The 5,718-nt window shown below is 46.8% G+C and overlaps 1 protein-coding gene and 1 non-coding gene across 4 annotated transcripts in view; one reads left to right on the top strand and one right to left on the bottom strand.

The window, feature by feature from the left end:
- Nucleotides 1-5,718, bottom strand: part of VAV1 (vav guanine nucleotide exchange factor 1) — a 54,582-nt gene that overhangs the window by 32,015 nt on the left and 16,849 nt on the right. The gene's annotated exons all lie outside the window — the stretch shown is intronic.
- On the top strand, nucleotides 4,931-5,003 carry TRNAE-UUC (transfer RNA glutamic acid (anticodon UUC)). Its single transcript has one exon. It is a non-coding gene; the product is annotated as a tRNA-Glu (tRNA).

Raw genomic sequence — 5,718 nt, 5'->3', positions numbered from 1 at the left:
GCTGCCTACCTGTGGCAGAGGTCACTGGCAATCCACCAGAATTCATGCTTTTTCCTCCACGATATGGAATTGTGGCTGTAAAGTTGTCCGCACAGCCAAGGACTACATTTTCCATCCACCCCCCTTGCAAGTGGGTGTGGCCATATGACTGGTTCTAGCTAATGGAGTGTGAGTATTCACCATGTGCATCACTGTCAGGGCAATGTATTAAATTTAAGAAGTGGGATTGCCTTCTTCATACTCTACTTTCCCCTGTTGTCTGCAGGCAGACAGAAATGATGCTGAGACTCTAAGGGATAGTAAAGTCACAAATGAAAATAGTCTCTGAATCGCCCCATGAGAGAAAAACCTCCCACCTGGTACCAGGAGGGACATTGGACTACTATGTGAACAAGAAATACATTTCTATTACATTAAGTCACTGAAAAGGCTTATTTGTTACAGCAGCTAGTGTTATCCTAATACAGTAGCCTTAAAGGCCAGAGTCAGCTGTGTTCTGTTGGATCCTCAGAGGCCCCATGACTGCCCACTCCAGTTCTTCTTGTAATTGTTACACTAATTACACACAAGGAAATAAACAAATGGCTGGAATCTGGGCTAAAGACTCCTCTCACATCTGCCTGGTGAACTCCTACTCATCCTTCAAGGCCCATCTCCAACATCTCTTCCCCCATTTCTTCGCCCAAGTGGAGTCATCAACCTCATTCCCCTGCCCCAGGATCCCTTAGTGTATAATGTCTCTCCCCACCCCAGGCCTGACCACAAGGTCTGTGACCTGCTCTGTTCCCTCCACCAGAAGAAAGCAGAGCCCAGAGTTGAGGCATGTCTGGAGCCTGGATGTGGTGGCATGTGGTAATGCCCAATTAGTGTTTATTGAATAAATAAACAACACGGGGATAAGTAGAGGAGAGTCTGGACTTCTTTTCCCGCCCAGGGTCGGGTTTTCAGAACAACGCGCCGCCCTTCCAACACCATCAGCTTCTCCATTTACAGCTGTGGAAACAGGTTCCTTCATCCATCAGTGGGCACTTCAAACTGAATAGGTTCAAGGCGGACATCGTGGCTACTTTAAACCCACTCCTACTCCAGGCTCTCCATCTCCACACAGAGACTCAGCTGAGGAACCCAGGATGATTCTTAACACTCCCCAAGCATCATAATCAAGTTAGATTATGTTTATGGATTATTTTCTCCAAGCCAGGAATGCATCTAAGTGTTTTGCAAGTATCAGTTCATTTAATCCGTTCGAAAAGATACACGCACCCAATGTTCACAGCAGCACTATTTACAATAGCCAAGACATGGAAGCAACTTAAATGTCCATCAACAGATGAATGGATAAAGAAGATGTGGTACATATATACAACGGAATATTACTCCACCGGAAAAAAGAATGAAATAATGCCATTTGCAGCAACATGGATGGACCTAGAGATTATCATACAAAGTGAAGTCAGTCAGACAGAGAAAGACAAATACCATATGATATCCCTTATATGTGGAATCTAAGAAAAAGATACAAATGAACTTATTTCCAAAACAGAAACAGACTCACAGGCTTAGAAAACAAATTTATGGCTACCAAAGGGGAAAGGTGGGGGGAGGGATAAATTAGGAGTTTCAGATTAACAGATACACACTACTATATATAAACTAATCAACAAGATCCTACTGTGTAGCACAGGGAACTCTACTCAATACTTTGTAATAACCTATATGCGAAAAGAATCTGAATCACTGTGCTGTACACCTGAAACTAGCACAACACTGTAAACCAACGATACTCCAATATAAAACTTAAAAATTTTTAAATTCATTTTATCCTCCCCTTCCAGTCGATCAAGAGGTGCTTCAGATTCACCACCCAAAACTATCTCTCAATCCAAGCCCTTCTCACCATTTCCACTGTCAAATCCTAGAGCAGACACCACCATCTCTCACCTTTGTGACTGTATTAGCCTCTTCGGTGGTCTCCCTAATTCATGTTTCACCCCTCCCAGCCCACCTCCACACAGCAAATCTGACCATGAAACCTTGCCATGGTCACCCATCGACCTCAAAATAAAGTTCGACCTCACTGTGGCCTGCAAGATTCGGTCCCTGTGGAATTCTGCAAGAACTATCTTTTTTCTCATGCAACCTCCCCTACCTCGGCTCCAGCTTGGCAAAGATGGTTTCCCCACCCCAAATGCAACATATTTTACGTTTTCTTGCCTTATGCCTTGTTCCCTCTGCCTGAATGCCCCTTGTGATCTTTTACATATAGATTTCAGCTCCTACCATCTAGAAGTGGAGTCTATTTTCCCATCTTCTGTGTCTGGGCTGCTCTCATGACTGGCTTTGGCCAATAGAAAGTAGCGGAAGTCACATTGTGTGAGTTTTGAGCTTAGGCAACCAGACCGCATGGCAACCTCTGCTCTCTCTTTCTTGAAACACTGTTGCCAGATGAAAGAGCTCCGGTTAACCTACTGGAGGATGAGTGGCAAGGTGGAGCAGAGACCAGCAGGCTTTTGGAGGCTGCAAGGAGGCAGGAAAACACCTGGTCAGCTCCCTTTGGGGTCCGTGGCACCTCCATCCGTCCAGTCGGGGGACTCTAGTGGTCTCTCCCTTCCTTTCTCTCTTTTCCTTTATTTTTGTGATAATAGACTTTATTTTTGAGAGCAGTTTTAGCCTCACAGAAAAACTGAAGGGAAGGTAGAGAGACTTCTCATACACCCCTCTACCCCAAAGCACGTGTAGCCTCCCACATTACCCACATCCCTCACCAGAGAGGGTACATTTGTTACAATCGATGAACCGACATGGACATATCATCCCCCAGAATCCGAAGTCGACATTAGGGTTCACTCTCGGTGTTGTACGTTCTATGGATTTGGACAAATGAATAGTGACATGTGTCCACCATTATAGTATCATACAGAATATTTTCACTGCCCTAAAAACCCTCTGTGCTCTATGCATTCATCCTTCCCTCACCTTAACCCCTGGCAACCCCTGATCTTTTTACTGTCTCCAGAGTTTTACCTTTTCCAGAATGTCATAAAGTTGGAATCATACCGTACATAGCCTTGCACATTGGCTTCCTCCACTTAGTAATATACATTTAAGGGTCCTCCATGTCTTTTCATGGCTTGACAGTTCATTTCTTTTAGCGCCAAATAACATTCCATTGTCTGAATGTACCAAAGTCTATCCATTCACCTACTGAAGGGCATCTTGTCGGCTCCCAAGTTTTGGCAATTATGAATAAAGTTGCTATAAACATCCGTGTTCTGTATGGGCCATAAATTTTCAACTCCTTTGAGTAAACATATTTTCTTTTGAATTAAACATTATCATTACATTTCAAACCCAGGTGCAATAGTCTCTAATCGCATGCCCTTCTTTCCCTCCCCACTGGTAACTCCTATCCAGAAATGGGTGTGCGTTGTTCCCATCGGTGTCTGCGTTCTTTTACTACGCATGCATGTGCCCACAAACAATACATGGTGTGGTTCTGTTCTGTTCCATGCCCCTTGCCTTTCTGCCCCGCCCTCTCCCTGCCTCTTTACAGCCTCATTTCCCAAAGTTGTCTCTGAAGAGTAGCTAGGTGAATCAAAACTGCCTGCAGGGGCCAACCCCTGCCCTCCGGAGGCTCCAGCCATTCGTAGGAGGAACCATTTATTGAGAACTGAGCCTTTTCCAAATCTTACACTAGGAGTCTGACATGCACAGTTTTTTTGTTTGTTTGTTGGCCGTGTGGCATGCAGGATCTTAGTTCCCTGACCAGGGATTGAACCCACGTCCCCTGCAGTAGAAGTGGGTTCTTTTTTTTTTTTTTTTTTTTTCCAGTACGCAGGCCTCTCACTGTTGTGGCCTCTCCCGTTGCGGAGCACAGGCTCCGGATGCGCAGGCTCAGTGGCCATGGCTCACGGGCCCAGCCGCTCCATGGCATGTGGGATCCTCCCGGACCGGGGCACGAACCCGTGTCCCCTGCATTGGCAGGCGGACTCTCAACCACTGCGCCACTAGGGAAGCCCTGGATTCTTAACCATTGTACCGCCAGGGCAGTCCCCGACATGCACAGTTTTGTTTAATTCTCCCAACGAAGTTGCTACTGTGATCCAATAACAGTGGCTACTGAGATCTAATAACTAATAATGTTATTAGTTGCAGGCTCTAATAACATCCGCCCTTCCAGTTATCCAAACCCAAAACATTGGAGTGGCCTTGACTATTTCTCTCTTACTCCACTGCCAACCCATTAGCAAAATCGTACTGGTTCCGTTGGTATATTTCTCTATTTTTCTCTTACTCCACTTTCAATCCATTCCAAAATCCTATCGGTATATATTCAAAATATACTCAGAGTCCCACCCACTTCTGTCCACCTCTACTGGTCCAAGCCACCATCATCACTCCCCTGGATAACTGTGATGGCCTCCCCAGTGGACTCCTTGCTTCTTCCTCTTTTTTTAAAATTTTTTTTGGCCACGCAGCATGCGGGATCTTAGTTCCCCAACCAGGGATCGAACCCGCGCCCCGTGCAGTGGAAGCGGAGTCTTAACTACTGGACCACCAGAGAAGTCCAGGACTCCTTTCTTCTGCTCCTGGGCCCCTATTTTCAACCGAACAGCCAGAGTAATATTGTCAGAACCCTCCCAAGACAATCCACCCAGATACAAACCCAAGTCTACTCTGTAGCTCACAAGACCTGTACAACCTTTCCCTGTCACCTCCCTGCCCTCACCTCCTCCCTATGGTCACTATTCCTAGAACATGTCAGACACGATTCAGCCCCAGGACCTTTGCATGGACTATTCTCTTCTTCTTAGAATGTCCATCCCCCCATTAACCTGGGGCCTCCCTTACTTGTCTCTTTTGGGCTTTTGATGAAATGTCACTTCTCAGGGAGAACTTCCCAACCACTCTATTTAAAATCGTAGGGAATTCCCTGGTGGTCCAGTGGTTAGGACTCAGCGCTTTCACTGCTGTGGGCCCAGGTTCAATCCCTGGTCCGGGAACTAAGATCTTGCAAGCCACGTGGCGCAGCCAAAAAAATAAGATAAAATAAAATAAAATTGTAACACACGTGTATTTCACTTATTTATTTTGTTATTATCTGCCTGTATCCCCCCACCCCAACCCTCCCACACACACTAGGACATCAGCTCCACGAGGGCAGGATTCTCTGTCTAGCTGGTTCACTGCTGTAGCCTCAACACCTAGTACGATGCCTGGCACACAGCAGGTGCTCAAAAGAAGTTGGTGAAGGAATGAAACCCCATTTGACAGATGGGACAACTGAGGCTCAGAAAGGAGATATCTCCTTCCCAAGGACGCACAGGTAGAAATGGGGAGCCAGATACCAGCTCTCTGGATCCAGAGGTCACACTCCTCACCCGACCTCTTCAAACCACGCCAGGCTGCCTCATGGTACCACGTCACAGGTGGCATTTGGGGGGGTCCAGCACATAAGAGGAACCATATATACCACTCTCCAGCCCAGCAGCCTTTGCAAGGTCATGGGCTGACTCCAGGTTCACCAGGGACAACAGAACAGATGGCCCTGTCTTGCCTAGGGAGGAAGCTCCCTGTTGACCTCAGGAAGATCAGCTGAGACTTAAGACTGCTTCCCCCCAGTCATGTGACACCTCAAAGGGGGAAAGGGGGTATGACTCATCAGCCCCCTGGCTGGAGTAGGGTCAGCTAAAGCAAGGGGCTCCCTCCGACAGCAGG

Source organism: Lipotes vexillifer, unplaced genomic scaffold (genome assembly GCF_000442215.2).
Source record: "Lipotes vexillifer unplaced genomic scaffold, Lipotes_vexillifer_v1.1 scaffold1011, whole genome shotgun sequence".
In the NCBI taxonomy this organism is placed as follows: Eukaryota; Metazoa; Chordata; class Mammalia; order Artiodactyla; family Lipotidae; genus Lipotes; species Lipotes vexillifer.
This window is presented reverse-complemented; position numbering and strand designations above follow the sequence as displayed.